This window comes from Rhinopithecus roxellana, chromosome 1 (assembly GCF_007565055.1).
Source record: "Rhinopithecus roxellana isolate Shanxi Qingling chromosome 1, ASM756505v1, whole genome shotgun sequence".
NCBI classification, from domain to species: Eukaryota; Metazoa; Chordata; class Mammalia; order Primates; family Cercopithecidae; genus Rhinopithecus; species Rhinopithecus roxellana.
In genome coordinates, this window is record NC_044549.1 from 22,053,944 (window position 1) to 22,076,966 (window position 23,023).

Here is a 23,023-nt window from a genome sequence, read left to right on the forward strand (position 1 = left end):
AGAATAAAGAGGTAATGTGTCTAAGAATGGGCAGTTAGGCAGGACTTAGCAAACTATATTAAGGATCTGAGACTTTATGTCAGCAGCAACAGAAATTAACTAGTCTTAATGAGGAAACAGTGAGATCAGAACTACATTTTTAAAAGACCATTTTGATGTTTATGAAGAATAAAATGGAAGTACTAGGAATAATAGGTAATAAAAATTAATTTATGGAGATAATGATGACTTTATCAGAGGTAATTTTAGTAGAATGGTGGGAGCAGAAACCAGAATACAGCGGGATCAGTAAAGGGAAAGGAGCAAAGGATAAATATGGTTGTGAAAGTGGAAAATAAGACAAGACCTGAAAATAGACGTGAGAAGCAGGAAAGGGTTTTTAGTCAGTTATTGGTTGATTAGCTAGTTTAAGATAGGAAATATTTGCGTAAGTTTAAATGCTTATGGGAAGCACGTAAGGGTTGAAGACACAGAAGGCAGGATAATTAACACAGTAAGTTTCCTAAGAAATTGCGTAAGTGCTAATATTTATTGAACATGTACTATATACCAGGCACTGTGCTAAGCATTTTACAATAATTTATTTCATTTAATCCTCACAACCACTCCATGAGGGGCTTAAAAACTATTCTTCTCATGCAGTTGAGGAGACCAAGATAGACTGATTAATATCTAAGTAAAACAAGTGAGTATTGAAAATGAGATCCAGAACCATACACTCTCAAACTTCTTGCCAGCCCTCTTAACTGCTTCACACTACACTGGTTTATGATAGGAGAAGAGGCATTCCTTTCACCCTTCCAAGAAGGAGAAGGAACCAAGACCTCTTAAAAGTGAGAGGAAAGATAAAGGAACGTAGGTTTGAAATATGCAGCCATAAAAAAGGATGAGTTTGCGTCCTTTGTAGGGACATGGATGCAGCTGGAAACCATCATTCTTAGCAAACTATCACAAGAAGAGAAAACCAAACACCGCATGTTCTCACTCATAGGTGGGAACTGAACAATGAGATCACTTGGACTCGGGAAGGGGAACATCACACACTGGGGTCTATCATGGGGAGGGGGGAGGGGGGAGGAGGGAGGGATTGCATTGGGGAGTTATACATGATATAAATGATGAATTGATGGGTGCTGACGAGTTGATGGGTGCAGCACACCAACATGGCATAAGTATACATATGTAACAAACCTGCACGTTATGCACATGTACCCTAGAACTTAAAGTATAATAAAAAAAAAAAAAAAAAAAAAAAAAGACCTTTCATATTAGTTTTTGGCTTGTAAATTTGGATGAGTAGAAAATTTTAATTGTGATGATGTTCAAATTAACAGTATTTTTCCTTCATGGTTTGTGTTCTTCTTGTCTTCTCCAGGAAATTCTTGCCTACAATGAGGTTGTAAGTACATTACTTTATGTTTTCTTCTAGAAGCTTTATGATTCTGTATTTTCCATTTAAGTCTATGAGTCATTTCCATTTCTTGTGTGTGTGTAAGAATAACATAGGGGTTTTCTATACAGATGTTCAGTTGTTCCATTAGCATTTGTTAAAAAGACCTGCCTTTCCCAATTGAAATTTCATGGCACTTTTCCCAAAAATTGATCAATCCTATATATGTGTATCTATTATAAGCCCTTTATTCTATATGTCTGCATTCCAAAATCACACTATATTCTTTCTTCTAGTTTTATATAAAATCTTGAAATCAGGTAAAAAAAAAAAAAGAAAAAAGTTTTCAAATAATCATTGTTAGAGAGGGGGAACACAAGCTTACTAAAGAAACACAGTAAGGCTGTCTTACAGTTAAGACAACCCTGTGAGATTAACACATTTATAATGCCACAAATATCCTTTTTTTCTGCAAACAGATAATTGAGTTCACAGATGATTATTAATTGCAAAGAGGAAAAGGTGTCTTTACAATGAACAGATCTGGCAGGCACCATCTTATGCAAGTGATCAAACATAGGACTACTAAGAGTGAAACAACCAGAAATTATGTATCCCCTGATATGTGCAATAAGAAGTACATGGCATCAGGTATGAAATATTCCTGCCAAAAATGTAACCTGGCCCTAATCATAAGGGTAAGCCCAGAAAAATAATAAAAATATAGACTGTGAGGCATTCTACAGAACAACTGGTCTGGACTCCTCAAAACTCAGTGTCATGGTTAAAAGGAAAAGGGCAGAACAGGTGGGAACTCTTCTAGATTAAGAGACTAATGGGGTATAATAACCAAATACAACACAGGAAACTGATTTTGATTCTATTAGGTAGGTACAAAAGTAACTGCGGTTTTCGCCAAATAGATTTAAAAGTAAATAAATAAAAGACATTTTGGGAACACTCAGGAAATTCTGATTGCAGACTTTATAGCAGATGATGATATGAAATTACTGTTAATTTTCTTGATAGTATATTATAATTGTTATGTAAGAGAATGTCATTGTTCTTAGGAAAACCAAGCTGAAGTATCTGAAGATAAAATACCATGATGCCTGCAACTTACTCTCAAATGGTTCCCCCAAAAATGTATGTATACGTGTATGTATACACGTACATATGTGATGCCCATCTATATACATGCATAAAAAGAGACCGAGAGATGGCAAACGTGCCAAAATGTTTAAAGACTATCAGTCTATTATTTATGTTTTACAACTGTACATTTTAAAATTCTAAATGACCAAATAGAAATGCAAACAAAACTTTAAGGAAATTTATTTTAAGGATAAAATGTAATTAAGTCTAATGGAAAAACTATATGACTTAGGTATTTGCTAAATTATTGGGGAAATTATTATCTCCATGGTAATTTTAATAATTTCAAATATGAGACTATTCAATGTTGGGAAAAAGTCATTTTTCTATTCACTCAGACCAAATAAGAATTTACGTTGGAAAACAACAAATAATTGGTAATTTTATTGATTATTCTAATAGTGAGTCTCTAAATGAGAAGGACAATTTGGCTTCTCCACGAAAATACTTATTTCATGTTTGACTTTATTATAATTTGTCCGACTAAAAATATCCGGCAACAGAAGTCAGTAATCTTTTTCCCCCAAACTAATAAGGTGAAAAAATTCTAAACATCTACAACATATAAGTGTCATAAGATTTCTCTGTATACCAGAAAAGAAACTTAAGAGTAAAGAGCAACATTCAAACCAGGCAAAATAAAACCTAAATTTAGTATTTAGGGATATATACTTAGCTAACAATACTATCCAAGAAAAATAAGAAAGTAATTACTCTGAAAGTTAGGGGAGTGGTTATCGTGAAAGCAGGGGTCCCCAGCCCCCAGGCTGCCTTGTACCAGTCTGTGGCCTGTTAGGAACTGGGCCACACAGCAGGAGGTGAACAGTGGGTGAGCGAGCATTACCGCCTGAGCTCTCCCTCCCGTCAGATCAGCAGCAGCATTAGATTCACATAGGAGCATGAACCCTATTGTGAACTTCACATGCAAGGGATCTAACTTGTGCACTCCTTACGAGAATCTAAAGCCTGATGATCTGAGGTGGAACAGTTTCATGCCTAAACCACTCCCCATAACACCCACCCACCTCCACTCTCAACCCCATCCATGGAAAAACTGTCTTCCATGAAACCAGTCCCTGGTGCCAAAAAAGGTTGGGAACTGCTGCTTTAAAGGGTTATCATTTTCAGGGATTGAGAACTTCTGAGGCAGTTTTCTGTTTTGTTCCTCAGTGGTGGTTAAAATCTACCTTGTTAAAAATACATTAAATTTAATGAATGATTCATTGAACTGTTTAACTTTCAGGCATTTTCTTGTTAGTTACATTATATTTCACAGTAAAAATGAAAAGTAAAAGGCTAAACAGAGAACTCTACCCAACCCAACAATCTATATATTTAGGTAGGCTAGTTCCTGTTACTTGCCTAGGCTTTTTAGAACCATCCAATTATCCATTTACAAAATGTCCCTTGGAAAGCTCCAAACCATTATACTAACACTCACTTAATTTTTTTGAAGGGAAATGATCATTGATCCATATACTCAGATTCTTTAAAAAATAGCATTCCTAAAAAATAAGAAATATATCATATCTTTTCAGTTTTACATATGAGAAATTTTATAATTGTAGGAAGACCCAACATAATCACAGCAGAAAAAAAAATAATGTTTTTTGCCTATTAATAAAAAAATACACTGATTTTCCAGAAAACCTCAATTTTTTAAAATTTTTCAACAAAAGTAGTTTATCAATGAATATATAAACATGACTTAATTATAAAGCTTGACCAAATAAATTCAGATATCAGAGAAAAGAATCCTCCCTCAGACTTGGAGTCCTACATTTTGATTCTAGAAAATAAACTAACAATTGGGATGAAGGCATTGTTTTCATGTCTTTTGTCATAATTTTATTTACAGTATTTCTTGTCCTTCAAAAAAAATGGAGAAAACATTTGGACACTTCACCAAAAAAGCGCACAAATGGCCAACATGCATACAAAAAGACGTTCAATATTATTAATCTTATCTTTCTGGTCTGTAAAAAAAAAAAAAAAGGTTTTAAAAAGGAGGAAGGAGCAAAAGAAATTCAACAGATATTCTAGAGAAGATTTTTTAAAGTCCAATAAAGCACATGAAAAAATGTTCAACATCATCAGTCATCAAGGAAATGCAATTAAAACCACAAAGAGATACTACTACACCTCCATTAGAAAGGATGATGATAAAGAGGCTGACCATATAAGTGTGGGGTGTGGAGAAAATGAAACCCTCCTACACGGCTAGTGGTGGGAATGTAATACGGCACAATCACAGCAGTCTGACAGTTTCTTACGAAGTTAAGAATGCACCTACCATAGGACCCAGCAATCCAACTCCTAGGTATTGACCCAAAAGAAACGAAAACAGGCTCCCAACACAATGGCTGACTAGATGCAGCCAGGTGGAATAGCTACCACGAAGGGACCAAGACGATTGGTGCACTCCTAATAGATCTTCAGAGGGAAGGCACAGAGACCGGATGGAGGGAAGACACAGAAGCCAGGCTGAAGAGGGAGGAAGATGAGAACTTTGCACAGGGCTACCACGTACCAGGACTCATTCATAGCCCCCAGTGACTCTGGGGGGCAACGGGTAAGTTGAACTGGCAAGGAGCAATCCACTCTCCTGAAGGGTCTCGGAATCCCAGCAGGAGGAGACCCCTCAACCACTACAGACACTTGAGTTGACAAGGAGAGCTGCTTAGAGAAGTGGTAGGAGCAGCACACCAGGTGATGTGGAGCCTAGAAGGTTTGGTGCAGGAGAGTCCGTAGCAGAGCATGGCCAGTGAAGGCCATCACCCTAGGCTCGACTTGCTCCCATAAGAGACTTTAGCCCTAGGGGAACTGTTGGACCTGAACTCTGCAGGGTTGTCTTGCCTATGAAACAAGGCCAGTCTGACCTGACCATCTTTGGTCTGTGGCCACTCCCAGGGCCGCAGTCTGGTGGAGTCTGCTTGCAGGGCAGCACTGGATGCCCTGGGGTCCTGTATCATAGCTCCTGTACTGGAGGACCTGCCTAACAGGGAGAGAGCTCCAGTGGGGTGGCCCCCAAAACCATGCACAAGCCTGCCACTCCCTCCACACACTGCAGCTTCCCCTGGGCCCATGGCAACCGCCCCCGCCCCCCCCCCCCCCGCCACCCCGCACATTGCTTTGCTGATGTAGATGTGTGCAGCAAGGTTTTGCTTTCCTTGCCCCAGCAGCATGTGACTGTGCATGCACCCTGCCCTGCCACTGTGGGAGTGCAGTCCATCCCCCTCTCCCCACTGACCACCATTGCAGTGCAAGCCATGGCGAGCACAGAGCCAGCCAACCTTGGCCCCGGAAGTACCTCACCCTTGCACCAACACTGCCAGGAAGTGAAGCCAGGCACAAAGAACAGCACACCTTCCCCCACCCTGAGCAACCATCCCCGCCTACAGCACACAGAGAAAGCACAAAGACCTGTACCCACCAGCACCACCACACCAGTGCCAACACCACCAACAGCACAACCACCCACACAGTCACCAGCAGAGATTCCTGCTACCCCGCCAGCCACATTGCTTCTGCCACTGTGGTGAACACTCACATGAAGGCAGGCACCCTGGCACCTACTAGCACCCTGCCATAGCCAACGGACATGCACTGGGCCACACTGTGTGACACGGTTTGGCTGTGTCTCCACCCAAATCTCATCTTCCCATGTATTGTCGGAGGGACCTAGCGGGAGTTCATTGGGCAGTTTCCCCATGCTGTTCTTATGGAAGTGAATACATCTCATGAGATCTAATGGTTTTATAAAGGGAAACCCCTTTCACTTGGTTTTCATTCCCTCTTGTCTACCACCATGTAAGACGTTCCTTTCACCTTCTGCCATAATTGTAAGTCCCCGCAAAGCCACATGGAACTGTGAGTCCATTAAACCTCTTTTTCTTTATAAATTACTCAGTCAAGGGTATGTCTTTATCAGCAGCCTAAGAACACACTAATACACTGCCACTGCTGCTGGCACATGCAAATGAGGATACATCCAGCTGCCACTGCACTACAAAATGCTTTGGCTGACACCACCCATTGGTGAGTAGTGACCAGCAGTCCAGGAGCACCTCAGCCCCCTAGAACAGTGGATTCCTAACCTTGAGGTACCAAAGAACAAAGTTGGGGTCTGATACAAGTCCCACAGAGTTGAAGCACACAGTCCAGGAGGAGTTGGGAGCTGAGTGGTGGTACCTTAAAATCTTCCAGAAACAAAGCCAGTTGGCTGACTCCACCTTATACCACAATCAAACCCTCAAGGTCATCAAATAAGATAAAAGAAAAAGACTCTACCCAAAGGTTAGCAAATTCAAAGACTGAAGGAACATGAGGCCACAAAGATGAGAAAGAACCAGCAAAAGAACACTGACAACTCAAAAAGCCCGAGTGCCTTGTTTCTTCCAAAGAACCAAACCATCTCTCCAGCAAGGGTTCTGAACTAGGCTGAGATGGCTGAAATGACAGAATAGAATTCAGAATATGCGTAGGAATGAAGATCATTGAGACGCAAGAGTATGTTGAAAACCAATCCAAGGAAGCTAAGAATCATAATAAAACAATGCAGGAGCTGACAGACAAAACAGTCAGTACACAAAGAAACCATGAACCTGATACAGCTAAAAAATACACAAGAATTTCATAATGCAATCACAAGTATTAATAGCAGAATAGACCAAGTGGAGCAAAGAATCTCAGTGCCTGAAGACTGACCTTCTGAAATAAGACAGAAATAAGACAGTCGGACAAAAATAGAGAAAAAAGAATGGAAAGAAACAAAACCTCCAAGAAATAAGGGATTATGTAAAGAGACTAAATCTACAACTCACTAGTGTACCTGAAAAAGATGGAGAGATGGTAACCAACATGGAAAACATATTTCTGAATATCGTCCATGAGAAATTCCCCAACCTAATCAGAGAGGCCAACATTCCCCAACTTATCATTAATGAGTTCTGTCACCCATGAGAACTTCCCCAACCTAGCTAGAGAGGCCTAGCAGAGAACCCGAGTAAGATATTTCACAAGAAGATCATCCCAAAGACACATAATCATAGGATTCTCCAAGGTCGAAATGAAAGAAAAAATGTTACAGGCAGCTAAAAAGGTCAGGTCATCTACAAAGGGAAGCCCATCAGACTAACAGCAGACATCTTAGCAGAAACCACAAAAGCCAGAACAGATTAGGGAACAGTATTCAATGTTCTTAAAGAAAATAAATTCCAACTCAAAATCTGATATGCAGCCAAACTAAGCTTCATAAGTTAAGGAGAAATAAGATTTTTTTTTTTTTTTTTTTGAGATAGTCTCCCTCTGTCACCCAGGCTGGAGTGCAGTGGCGCCATCTTGGCTCACTGCAACCTCTGCCTCCTGGGCTCAAGTGATTCTCCTGCCTCAGCCTCCTGAGTAGCTGGGATTACAGGTACCCGCCACCATGCCCAGCTAATTTTTTTATTTTCAGTAGGGACAGGGTTTCACCATGTTGGCCAGGCTGATCTTGAACGCCAGACCTCAAGTGATCCTCCCACCTTAGCCTCCCAAAGTGCTGGGATTACAGGCGTGAGCCACGGCACCCGGCCTAATAAGACTCTTTTGAGACAAGCAAAAGCCGAGGAAAATGGTTACCATGCAACCTGCCTTGGAAGAGCTCCTGAAAGAAGCACTAAATATGGAAAGGAAACAATGTTACCAGCCACTAGGAAAACACACTGAAGTACACAGACCAGTGACACTATAAAACAACTACAGAAACAAGTCTGCATAATAACTAGCTAACATCCCCAACTCATTCTATGAGGCCAGTGTCATTCTGATACAAAAACTTGGCAGAGACAAAATGAAACATGTAAGGCCAATATCCTTTATGAATATCAACGCAAAAGTCCTCAACAAAATACAGGCAAATCAAATCCAGCAGCATATCAAAAAGTACATCACCTGGGAATGAAAGGGTGGTTCAACATATGCAAATCAGAAATTTGAGGCCAGGTACAGTTGCTCACACCTGTAGTCTTAGCACTTGGGGAGACCAAGGCAAGAGGATTGCCTGAGCTCAGGAGTTTGAGACTAGCCTGGGCAATATGGCAAAACCCCATCTCTACTAAAAATACAAAAAATTAACCGGGAGTGGTGGTGCACACCTTCAACTACTCGGGAAGCTAAAGCATGAAAATTGCTTAAACCCGGGAGGTGGCGGTTGCAGCAATCCCAGATAGCACCACTGAATTCCAGGCTGGGTGACAGAGCAAGACTCTGTCTCCAAAAAAAAAAATTGATTCATCACATATACAGAACTAAAGACAAAAACCACATAATTACTTCAATACATGCAAAATTGAATTTCTGTGGAATCTGGCAAAATGCACCTCTGATTTCATTCAAGTACAATGCATCAGCACAGAATTCCTTTTTCTTTTTCTTTTCTTTTGAAGAAAAGAATATCAAATACATTTTTTATTTTTTATTATTGTACTTTAAGGTCTGGGGTACATGCGCACAACATGCAGGTTTGTTACACAGGTATACATGTGCCATGGTGGTTTGCTGCACTCATGCACTCGTCATTTACATTAGGTATTTCTCCTAATGCTATCCCTCCCCCTGTCCCCACCCCACAACAGGTCCTGGTATGTGATGTTCCCTGCCCTGTGTCCATGTGTTCTCTCATTGTTCGACCCCCACTAATGAGTAAGAACATGCAGTGTTTGGTTTTCTCTTCCTGTGTTACTTTTGTGAGAATGATGGTTTCCAGTTTCATCCATGTTCCGGCAAAGGACATGAAATCATCCTTTTTTATGGCTACATAGTATTGCACGGTGTATATGTGCCACATTTTCTTTATCCAGTCTATCATTGATGGGCATTTGGGTTGGTTCCAAGTCTTTGCTATTGTGAATAGTGCTGCAATAAACATACATGTGCATGTGTCTTTATAGTAGAATGATTTATAACCCTTTGAGTATATACCTAGTAATGGGATTGCTAGGTCAAATGGTATTTCTAGTTCTACATCCTTAAGGAGTCACCACACTGTTTCCACAATGGTTGAACTAATTTACACTCCCATCAACAGTGTAAAAGTGTTCCTATTTCTCCACATCCTCTCCAGCATCTGTTGTTTCCTGACTTTTTAATGATCGACATTCTAACTGGCGTGAGATGGTATCTCATTGTGGTTTTAATTTGCATTTCTCAAATGACCAGTGATGATGAGCATTTTTTTTCAGAAGTTTGTTGGCTGCATAAATGTCTTCCCTTGAGAAGTGTCTGTTCATACCCTTTGCCCGCTTTTTGATGGTGTTCTTTTTTTTTTTCTTGTAAATTTGTTTAAGTTCTTGGTAGATTCTGGGTATTAGCCCTTTGTCAGATGGATAGATTGCAAAAATTTTCTCCCATTCCATAGGTTGCCTGTTCACTCTTCTGATAGTTTCTTTTGCCGTGCAAAAACTCTTTAGTTTAATTAGATCCCATTTGTCTATTTTGGCTTTTGTTGCCATTGCTTTTTGTGTTTTAGTCATGAAATCTTTGCCCATGCCTATGTCCTGAATGGTACTGCCTAGGTTTTCTTCTAGGGATTTTATATTAGGTCTTACATTTAAGTCTTTAATACATCTTGAGATAATTTTTGTATAAAGTGTAAGGAAGGAGTCCAGTTTCAGCTTTCAGCATATGGCTAGCCAGTTTACCCAACACCATTTATTAAATAGGGAATCCTTTCCCTGTTGCTTTTGCCAGGTTTGTCCAAGATCAGATGGTTATAGATGTGTGGTGTTATTTCTTAGGTCTCTGTTCTGTTCCATTGGTCTATATCTCTGTTTTGGTACCAGTACCATGATGTTTTGGTTACTGTAGCCTGGCAGTATAGTTTGGAGTCAGGTAGCATGATGCCTCCAGCTTTGTTCTTTTTGCTTAGGATTGTCTTGGCAATGCGGGCTCTTTTTTGGTTCCATATGAACTTTAAAGTAGTTTTTTTCCAATTCTGTGAAGAAAGTCAGTGGTAGCTTGATGGAGATAGCACTGAATCTATAACTTTGGGCAGTATGGCCATTTTCACAATATTGATTCTTCCTATCCATGAGCATGGAATGTTTTTCCATTTGTTTGTGTCCTCTTTTATTTCCTGGAGCAGTGGTTTGTAGTTCTCCTTGAAGAGGTCCTTCACATCCCATGTAAGTTGGATTCCTAGGTATTTTATTCTCTTTGTAGCAATTATGAACTGGAGTTCACTCATGATTTGGCTCTCTGTTTGTCTGTTATTGGTGTATAGGAATGCTTGTGATTTTTGCACATTGATTTTGTATCCTGAGACTTTGCTGAAGTTGTTTATCAGATTAAGGAGATTTGGGGCTGAGATGATGCAATCATGTCATCTGCAAGCAAAGACAATTTGACTTCCTCTTTTCCTATCTGACTATCCTTTATTTCTTCCTCTTGCCTGACTGCCCTGGCCAGAACCTCCAATACTATGTTGAATAGGAGTGGTAAGAGAGGGCATCATTGTCTTGTGCTGGTTTTCAAAGGGAATGTTTCCAGCTTTTGCTGATTCAGTATGATATTGGCTGTGGGTTTGTCATAAATAGCTCTTATTATTTTGAGATACATTCCATCAATGCCTAGTTTAATGAGAGTTTTTAGCATGAAGGGCTGTTGAATTTGTCGAAGGCCTTTTCTGCATCTATTGAGATGATCATGTGGTTTTTGTTGTTGGTTCTGTTTATGTGATGGATTACATTTATTGATTTGTATATGTTGAACCAGCCTTGCATCCCAGGGATGAAGCAGACTTGATGATGGTGGATAAGCTTTTTGATGTGCTGCTGGATTCGGTTTGCCCATTTTTATTGAGGATTTTCGCACTGATTTCATCAGAGATATTGGCCTAAAATTTTCAAAAATAATAACTACAATAACTTTTCAAGACAGTCAATACAATAAAGATATAAATAGAAACAAAAAAAGTTAAAAAGCAGGGGGACAAAATTAAGGCATAGAGTTTTTATTGTTTCATTTTGCTTGTTGTTATGCAAATAGTGTTATCATCAGGTTAACATAAAGGGTAATAAGATAGTATTTGCAAGCCTTATGGTAACCTCAAACCAAAAAACATACAATGGATATGCAAAAAATAAAAAGCAATAAACCAAATCATATTACCAGAAAAAATCAGCTTCTATCAGAGATAATACAAAGAGGAGCTGGTACCATTCCTTCTGAAACTATTCCAATCAACAGAAAAAGAGGGAAATCTCCCTAACTCATTTTATGAGTCCAGTATCATCCTGATACCAAAACCTGGCAGAGGCACAACAGAAAAAGAACATTTTATGACAAGAACACCAAAAACTGGAAAATTACTCCATGTTCATGGATTCAAAGAATCAATATTGTGAAAATCTCCAGGCGACCCAAAGCAATCTACAGATTAAATGCAATCCCCATCAAAACACCAGTGACATTCTTCACAGAAATAGAAAAAATAATCCTAAAATTTACATGGAATCACAAAAGACCCAGAGTAGGTAAATAAGCACAAAGAACAAAACTGGAGGAATCACATTACCTGACTTCATATTATACTACGGAGCTATACCAACCAAAACAGCACGGAAATGCCATAAAAACAAACACATAGACCAATGGAACAAAATAGAGAACCCAGAAACAAACCCATACACCTACAGTGAACTCATTTTTGACACAGGTGCCAAGAACATACACTGAAGGAAAGACACCTCTTCATCAAGTGATCCTGGGAAAACTGAATATTGATAGGCAAAAGAATAAACTAGACCCGTATCTCTCAACATATACAAAAAACGAATCAAAATGGATTAAAGACTGAAATCTGAAACCTCAAACTATGAAACTACTACAAGAAAACACTGGGGAAAATCTCCAGGACATTGGTCTGGGCTAATATTTTTTCAGCAATACCCGACAAGCACAGACAACAAACGTAAAACTGGATAAATAGGATCACATCAACTTAAAAAGCTTCTGTACATGAAAGGGTACAATCAACAAAGTACAGAGACAACCCACAGAATGTGAGAAAATATTTGCAAACTACCCATCTGACAAGGTATCAATAACCAGAATATATAAGGAGTCCAAACAACCCTACGGGAAAAAAATCTAATAATGTGATCAAAAAATAGGCAAAAGATTTGAATAGATATTTTTCCAAAAAAAGATATACAAATGACAAACAGGCATATGAAAAGGTGTTCAACATCATTGATCATTAGAGAAATGCAAATCAAAACTACAATGAGATATCATCTCACCCCAGTTAAAATGGCTTATAGCCAAAAACAGGCAATAACAAATGCTCGTGAGGATGTGGAGAAAAGGGAACACTTATACACTTTAGGTGGGAATGTAAATTAATATAACCACTATGGAAAACAGGTTGGAGGTTCCTCAAAAAGCTGAAAATTGAACTACCATATGCTCCAGTCATCCCACTGCTGGTATACACCAAAAAAGGAAATTAGTAGATTTGGAAGTGATCTCAGTGTCAATTAACAGATGAGTGGATAAATAAAATGTAGCACATATATACAATGGAGTATATTCAGTCATACAAGAAAATGAGATTCAATCATGTGCAACAACATAGATGGGACTGGAGATCATTAGGTTAAGTGAAACAAGAAAGACAAACATCACATGTTCTCACTTATTTGTCGGATCTAAAAATCAAAACAATTGAATTCATGGACCTAGAGAGTAGAAGGATGGTTACTAGAGGCTGGGAAGAGAACTAGGGGGCTGAGGGGCAGGTGGGGACAGTTAATGGCTATAATAAAAATAGAAAGAGTGGGGACAGTTAATGGCTATAAAAATAGAAAGAATGAATAAAACCTACTATTGATAGTATAATAGAGTAATACAGTCAATATTACTTAATCATATATTTTTAAATACCTTAAAGAATGTAATTGGATTGCTTGTAACTCAAAGGATAAATGCTTGAGAGGATGGATACCCCATTCTCCATGATGTGCTTACTTCACATTGCCTGCCTATATATCAAAACATCTCATGTAGCCCATAAATACATACACCTACTATGTAGTACCCACAAAAAAATTTTTTAATGATTTTAAATTTCTAAAAAAGGAATAAAAAATAAAATAGCCACATGGTAGTCCTAGCTACTTGGGAGGCTGAGGTGGGAGGGCTTGAGCCCAGGAGATTGAGGCTACAGTGAGCTATGTGATCATGCCGGTACACTCCAGCCTGGGCAACACAGCAAGACCCAGTCTCAAAAAAAGAAAAAAATATCCTAAAGCTCAACAATAAAAAACCAAATAAAACAATTTAAAAATAAGCATAGGGCTTGTGTAGCCATTTCTCCAAAGAAGATATATGAATCTCTAATAAATACATAAAAAGATGCTTTGTATCATTTATAAATAGGAAAATGCAATTAAGACTACAATGAAATACCACTTCATACCATTAGGATGGCTACTATAAATTTAAAAAAAAAAAAACAAAGTAACAAGTGTTGATGTGGATGTGAAGAAACTGGAAAGTAGCTAGCAAGAACACAAAATGAGGTACAGCCATTGAAGAAAATAATACAGCAGTTGCTGAAGAAATTAAAAATATAATTACTATAAGATCAAGCAATTCCACTTCTGGATATACACCCAAAAGAATTAAAAACAGGGAGCTGAGATATTTGTATACTCATGTTAACGATCGCTAAAATATTAAAGTAAACCAAGTGCCCACAGATGAATAAATATAGAAACAAAATGTGGCATATAAATACAATGGAAAATTATTCACCTTTCAAAAGGAAGAAAATCTGGCATATTCTACAACATGAATGAACCTTGAGGACATTAAGCTAAGTGAAATTAGCCAGTCACAAAAAGACAAATACTATATGAGGTGCTTTAAATAGTTAAAATCATCAAAACAAACAGTAAACTGGTGGTCATAAGGGGAACGGGGCGGAGGGAGAGATGGGAATTTATTTTTTTAATGGGTTTCAGTTTTACAAGCTGGAAAGTACTGTGGAGATTGATGCTGGTGATGGCTGCACATTATTAATTTATTTAACAACATTAAACTGCACAATTAAAAATGATTCAGATGATAAAATTTGTTATGTCTATTTTATTACAATGAAAAACTTTAGAATCTTAAAAATCATTTAGTATACTCGACAAAAAGCATAGAAATTTATATTTAAAATAGGTATATATTCTTCTATGTAAATTACACATCAATAAAGTTGGTTTCAACGAATGAGTAAATAGAAAACTTGAATTGTCCTATAAGTGCATGATCAGATGGCTTCACTGATGAATTCAACTGAATATTTAAAAAAGAATGAATATCAATTTCCCCAAAAACTCTTCCAGAAAGTAATGAAGGAGAGAAAGTTTTCCAACTCATTCTATAATGACAGTATTAGCCTGATACCAAAACCAGAAAAAGACAGTACAAGAAAAAAAACCATGTATGACTCTCCCTCTTGTATACAAACATAAACATTCTCAAGAAAACTGAATCCAGCAACATATTAAGAGTATTATAAATCAGATCAAGGAGATTTATCCCAGGAATGCAAAGTTACTTTAATATATAAATATGAATTTATCCAATAAATTTGATTAGTAAAATAAAGAACATAAATTACAGTATGAGAATGCAGGAAATTCAAACACACAAACATTATTTTGAAAGCCATTACCAAATTAAGAAGAGAAAGGAAATTCTCCAACATGATAAAGTACATCTATGGAGGCCTGCCCAGCTCATCACCACCATCAGCACCCATACCCACCATCCAGGTGCCTAAAGACAAGTGTGACCTGCCTACTCCAAACAGCGCACAAGCATGTCATCCCAGAACCAAATAGCAACACTTCATTTGCTGCCACCAGTGCTTACATGTACAGTACAGGGCCTGAGACAAGCCCATGCTCATGCTGTCCAGAAGCATGAGTACTGGCCAGGCCCACTCATTGCTGCCAGTGCCCAACAGCACCAATAACTTGAAAAACAGCTGCCACCACCCACCACTATGGCTACAGCCAACACCCATGCACACCACCTAGGGACCCAAGGAAGGACAGGTGCACCCTGTCCCCTCCAAACAGTATCCGCAGGCACTGTCCCAGGAAGAAAGAACAGGCCCACCCAATCTGCTGCCACCAGGACCTGCCTGCACAATACTGTGCCTAAAGACAGGGCTTCCCTATCCACTGCTACTACCACAGCCCACACACACCGTCAAGGGGCCTAAGTACTAGCCCACCCCACTCACCATTGCCAATGCCCAAGTACACCATCCAGTGACCTGAGAACCCACCCATTGTTTCCTGCCACCTACCTCAGCCACAGCCGGCACCAAACATGCTGACCAGGGACCCAAGAATTGACCTGCCTGGACCCTAACCACCACCCTAACCCATGTTACCACCAGGAATCCCAAGAACTGGCACAAACGGCTCATCCCTACCATGACTGGTGCTCATACATGGCACCCAGGGGTCCAAGGACTAGCAAGCCTGGTGTACCTGTCCACAGTAAAGCCTTGCCATGGTCTCCATTAGAAACCACAGATTTACTTCCTGCTGATGAGTCTGAAAATTTTTAAAATAAATAAATAAATTGCAGGTTAAGACAACAAGGACTCTGCAGACACCAATATCACCGATTACGACCAAAGAAATAACATGGAGACTACACCACTGCATCCACTCAGAATACAACCCTAACAAACATCACAGATACATCTACAGGAAAAAGTCTCTACCAAATGAAGTTAATCCATAAAGCTGAAAGTAACAACTGTTAACACCAGATGCATGGATATCAACATAAGAATACAAGAAACATGACAAAGCAAGAAAGCATGACATCTCCAAAAAAATACAATAATTCTCCAGTAACGTAATGCCTGAAAACAAACTCAAAATAATTACTTAAGGCAGCAATCCCCAACTTTTTGGCACCAGGCACCAGTTTCAGGGAAGACAATTTTTCCACAGACCAGGGGATGGCAGGGGAGTATGGATTGTTTCAGGACGAGACCGTTCCATCTCAGATCATCAGGCATGAGATTCTCACAAGGAACATACAACCTAGGTCCCTTTCACGCACAATTCAAAATAGGGTTCATGCTCCTGTGAGAATCTAATGCTCCCACAAATCTGACAAGAGGCGGAGCTCAGGCAATAATGTTCACTCACCTGCCACTCACACCCTGGCTCTGCGGCCTGGTTCCTAACAGGCCACAGACCAGTACCAGTCCATGGCCCCAGGGGTTGGGGATGCCAATCTAAAGAAACTCAGTAAGTTACAAGAGAACACAGAAAAACAATACAAAAAAAATCAGAAAAGAAATTCAGGATATAAATGAGAAATCAACAAAGAGATAGGTATCATTAAAACAAACCAAACAAAAATCCTGGAATAGAAGAGTTCAATTAATGAAATAAAAAACAATTAAGAACTTCAACAACAGACTAAGCAGAAGAAAAAAATTCTGAACTTGAAGACATGTCTTCTGAAATAAACCAGTCAGACAAAAAAAAAAAAAGAATTAATAAAGCCAACAAGACACATGCTACATTATAAAAAGACCAAATATTCAAATTTCAGTTGTTTCAGAGGAGAAGAGATTGGCAAAGACATAGAAAACCTATTTAACAAAATAATAGCTAAAATTTCCCAACTCTTATGAGAGATATACACATCAAGATACAGTAAGCTCAAATTTTACCAAATAGATTCAATCCAAAAAGATAAGCTCAAATATTATCAAATAGATTCAATCCAAGACACTATACTTCTCCCAGACATTATGCTCAAACTGTCTAAAATTAAAGCCAAAGATAGAAATCTAAAAATAGCAAGAGAAGAGCATCAAGACACATATAAAGGGAGAGTCTCCATCAGACTAACTAAATTTCTCAACAAAAACTTTACAGGCCAGGAGAGAACGGGATGATATGTTCAAAGTGCTGGAATAAACAGATACCAGCCAAGAATGATATATTCAGCAAAGCTATCCTTCAGAAATGAAGAGGAAATAAAGTCTTTCTCAGGCAAACAAAAACAGATAATTTTTTATCTACCATCATGAAAACACACAAAAGTATAAAACTAACTGAAAGAGCAGCCACAAATGAGAAAGAGAGAGGAATCAATCATTATCACTACAGAAAACTACCAAGTCATAAAAGTAAACAATAAAGAAAGGAACAAATGATATACAAAACAATCAGAAAACTAACAAAATGTCTTTATACTACCAATAATAACCTTAAATGTAAAAGTTTAATTTAAACGTAACGTAATGTAACGTAATTTAAATGTAATTTAAATGTAAATGGTTTAAATTCTCCAATTTAAAGAGGTAAACAGGCTAAGTGGATTTAAAAAAACAAGACCAAACTATATTCTTCCTAGAAAAAAATTCTCTTCACCTATAAAGACACATAAACTGAAAGTGAAGGGATTAAAAAATATGTATCACACAAATGAAAACAAAACATATGCATTAGTAGCTATATATACTTATGTCAGACAAAACAGACATTCAGTCAAAAAACCTTACAAAGAAACAAAAAGGTCATCATACACTGATACAAGCATAAATTCAGAAAGAACATAAAGATTCTGAATACATACACCCAACATCAAAGCACACAGAAATATGAAGTACATATTATTAGAGTTAAAAAAGAAAACAGACCTCAATACAATAATAGTTTGGAATGTCAACATCCTCTTATATGGTTTGGGTCTGTGTCCCCACCCAAATCTCATGTCATATTGTAATCCCCAGTGTTGGAAGAGGGGCCTTATGGGAGGTGATTGGATCATGGGGGACAATTTCCCCCTTGATGTTGTCCTAACAGTGAGTGAGTTCTAACGAAATCTGGTTATTTATAAAAGTGTAGTGCCTCCCACTTCGTTCTCTCTTTCTCCTGCTCCAGCCATGTACAATGCACTAACTTCCTCCTCACCTTCTGCCATGACTGTAAGTTTCCTGAGGCTTCCCCAGAAGCAGAAGCCTGGACAGCCAGCAAAACCATGAGCCAATTAAACTTCCTTTCTTTATAAATTATGCACTCTCAGGTAGTTCTTTATAGCAATGTAAGAATGGACTAACACACTCTCTTTGAACACTAAACAGATCATCTAGACAGAAAATCAACAAAGAAACATCAGGTTTAATCTGCACTATAGACCTAATAGACCCAACAGACATTTACAAAACATCTCATCCAAGAGCTGCAGAATACACATTTTTTCACCAGTGCAAGAAACATTCTCCAGGGCAGATCATATGAGAGGACACAAAACGAATCTCAATAACTTTTTAAAAACTGAAATCATATAAAGTATCTCCTCAGACCACATTGGAATAAAACTAGAAATCAAGTAACAAGTGGGACGCTGGAAACTGTACAAACCCCTGGAAATCACACAACATGCTCCACAGCCATTAGGTCTGTTTTACTTCCTGAAACAAATGAAACAGAAACACAACATACCAAATCTATGGACAAGCAAAAGCAGTGTTGAGAGAGAAATGCATAGCAATAAATGCTTATGTCAAAAAGTAGAAAGATTTCAAATAAAAAGTGGTTACAATGAACCTAGAAAAAAAAAGCAAGAACGAACATAACAAGAATTAGTAGGAGGAAAGAAATTGTAAAGATCAGAGTAGAAATAAACAAAATGAAGACTTAAAAAAAGATCAAACATAAAGTTGGCATTTTGAAAAAATAAAACTGATACACCACGAGCTAGACCAACCAAGAAAAAAAGAAAGACCCCAACAAGATTGAAAACAAAAAGTGAGACATAAAAATTGATACCATAGAAATACAAAGGATCATTAGACACTACTATTAATATGAACAACTATATGCTTAAAAATTGGAAATCCAAGAGGAAATGAATGAAGAGACCAATTCCAGGCCCAATGGTTCATCCCTGTAATACTATACTCTGGGAAACCAAGGAAGGAGGATTGCTTGAGACCAGGTGTTCAAGACCAACCTGGGCAACACAATGAAACCCCATCTCTACAAATTCAAAACACTGGCCAAGCGTAGTGGCATGCACCAGTAGTCCCAGAGACTTGGAGGCTGAGGAATGAGGATCACTTAAGCCAAGAAGGTCAAGACCACAATGAGTTATGATCATGCCACTGCACCCAACCCCGGGCAACAGAACAAGATCCTGTCTCAAAAACATAAATACAAATCTAAAAATAGAAAACAATTCCATTCATAATAGCTTCAGAAATAAGAAAGTATTTAGGAATAAATTTAACAAAAAAAAGGCAAAGACACACTGAAAACTACAAAACACTATTGAAAAAAATTATAAAGGACATAAATGGAAAGACATCCATGTTTATTAATCTGAAGACAATATTGTTAAAATGGCAATATTCCCCAATTTAGTCTACAGATTCAATATAATCTCTGTCAAAATCCTTGCTGGTTTTTGGTTTAAAATGATAAGCTGATTCTAAAATTCAACTGAAAATGCAAGAAACCCAGAACAGCTCCAAAAAATATTGAAAAAAAATAAAGTTGTAAGATCCACACTTCCCAATTTCAAAACTTACTACAAAGCTGCAATAGCACATGGCAGTACCAGCATACAGACAGACATATGGAACAATGGAAGAGAACTGAGAATCCAGAAATAAACGCTAACATTGACTACCAACTGACACTTCACAAAGATTCCAAGACAATTCAATGCAAAATAATGAAGAGACACCATTATCTTTTCAACAAATGGTGCTGGGACAAGTGAATATCCAAAGGCAAAAATATTAATTAGGGTGCCTATTTCATTCCATACCTAAAAATTAACTTAAAATGGATCAAAGACCTAAATCTAAGAGCTAAAACTGTAAAACTCTTAGAAGAAAACACAGGAGTGAAGGATTACAACCTTGGATTAGGCAATGATTTCTTAGATATGACACCAAAAGCACAGAGACAAAAGAAAAATAGATAAATGGGACTTCATCAAAACTTAAAATCTTTTATGTTTCAAAGGACACCATCAAGAAAGTGAGAAACTTGCCAAAAGTATCAGATAAAATATATGAAAATCATATACCTGATAAGGGACTTGTACACAGAAAATATTTTGTAACTCTTACAACAAAAAGATAATCCAATTTAAAATGGGCAAAGGATCTGAGTAGACAATTCTCAAAAAGACATACAAATGACCAATCAGCACATGAAAGGACAATCGACATCATTTAGTTATTAGGAAATGGCAATCAAAAACCACAATGAGGTACCACTTCACACTCACTAGGATGAAAGATGGAAGGAAACAAAAGAAAAGAAAAGAAAAAAGAAAGAGGAAAGAAGGATGGAAGAAGATAAGTGCTGGTGAGGATGTAGAAAAACATGAATCCCTCATACATTGTGGTGGGAATGCAAAATTATACAGTCATTTTGAAAAAAGTTCAGCAGTTGCTCAAAAAGTTAAATATTAATGCATGACACAGCAATTCTAATCCTAGTTATCTGTTTAAGATAAATGAAAACATGTATGTCTTTGGACGGGCACAGTGGCTCATGCCTATAATCCCATCACTCTGGGAGGCCAAGGTGGGCAGATCACTTGAGCTCAAGAGTTCAAGACCAGCCTGGGCAACATAGCAAAACTTCATCTCTACAAAAAATAGAATTAGCCAAGCATGATGGTGCATGCCTGTAGTCCCAACAACTTGGTGGGCTGAAGCAGGAGGATCGCTTGAGCCTGGGAGGTCGAGGCTGCAGTGAGCTGTTTTCCACCACTGCACCACTGGGCAAAGTGTTTTCCACCACTGTACCACTGGGCAACAAAGTGAGACTCCATCTCAAGTGAGACTCCATCTCAAGAGAAAAAAAAGAAAAAGAAAAAAGAAAACATGTATCTACACAAACACCTGCAAACACTTGTATAGGAATGTTTATGACAACATTACTCATAATAGCTAAGAAGTGGAAACAACATAAAAATCCAACTGGTGAATAAACACAATGTGGTATAAAAAGAAATGAAATACTGATATATGCTACAATATTAACAAACCTCAAAAATATTATGCTAGGTGAAAGCCAGATGAAAAAGAACAAACATATTGTATGATTCTGTCTATATGAAATGTCCAAAAAATCAAATCTTTTAAGGTTAGTGGTTGCTTACAGTTGTAGGTGAGAATGGAAAATGGTTGCAAAAGAGCAGTTTCTTTTGGAGCATTATGGGATGTTCTAAAACCATCACTAGACTGTAGTGATGGCTCACAATTCTGTAAATATACTAAAAATTATTTAATTATTGAATTAAAATAGGTGAATTTTATGATATGTAAATTATATCACAATAAAACTTAATTTTTAAAAAAGCACTAAGAAGTATTACAATCTTTAAAGTAAGATCAAACACAGGAGATAGAGTCAGTAGTTACAAAGTAATACAAACATATGGAAACATTTTCCCCCTCTCCAGGTGTATTTTTGTTGCTTTGACTTCCCTTCGCACAGCAGCAATTTATAAAATGTTTCAGATAGCCTAGAAGAATTCAATGTTATTAAAACAAAAATTTAAGTCTGTTAATACTGGACTAGGTTTCCTAGAGATGCATTAATAACATTCCTCTCCATTATAGTAAGAAGGCCTAAATTTCCTCAACTATGAGATAAGGCCAATGCTACTTACATCTTACAGACTTATAAAAATTCAATAAGACAGTTCAGGCTTAGTCTAATGCCTAACACATAATAAGTACTCAGTAGATATTAGCTGCCATAATTATAATAGAGGGTTTTCAGTTCCAATCTGATATTGCTCATGTACTCTTATGACTGATACGCCAAATAATTAGTGGAGTAGGAAGAACAGCACAATTTGATTTAAAAAAAAAATTACACTACAAGAGAACTAAATCTGTAGGTACAAATTCTGTAAGCTCATTGATAGTGAAAACGAGATCAAGAGAGGAAAAAAGAATCCCATTAAAACAGAAAAACCAAACTGTTTCTCTTCTAAAAATAATCTGCCCAAGAGAATTTTACAAAATCCTTGTGCTGTGAAGCAAATACATCATAATTTCCCATTCCTGTTGTTTTGAACAAAGTCACTTCCTAACTCTGCCTACTAACTTAACTGTCATAACCCATTTCATCTAAACAACTCATCATGTTCCATCCCACCTTAGTTTCCAGATATTCTAGATATCCTAACCATCCCATTTTACCTACCTTTTAGAAGCAGAACATTCAGAAAAAGGTTAAGAATCAAAAGCTCCAGAACTTTCAGTAGAGGAAAAACTAAAGTATAGACAAGATGCCCCCTCCTAGCTTAAGACAACTAGGATTTGGAAATGACTCAGGTCCTTTCTACCACACATCAGAGATACATTTTTAAATCCTACTTTTTAATATTCATATACATCCCCCAGAAATATTTTATGAACAC

The 23,023-nt window shown here is 37.8% G+C and overlaps 1 protein-coding gene across 6 annotated transcripts in view; it reads right to left on the reverse strand.

Annotated features, from left to right (window-relative positions):
* SENP7 (SUMO specific peptidase 7) overlaps positions 1 to 23,023 on the reverse strand; it is a 185,760-nt gene that overhangs the window by 94,687 nt on the left and 68,050 nt on the right. The gene's annotated exons all lie outside the window — the stretch shown is intronic.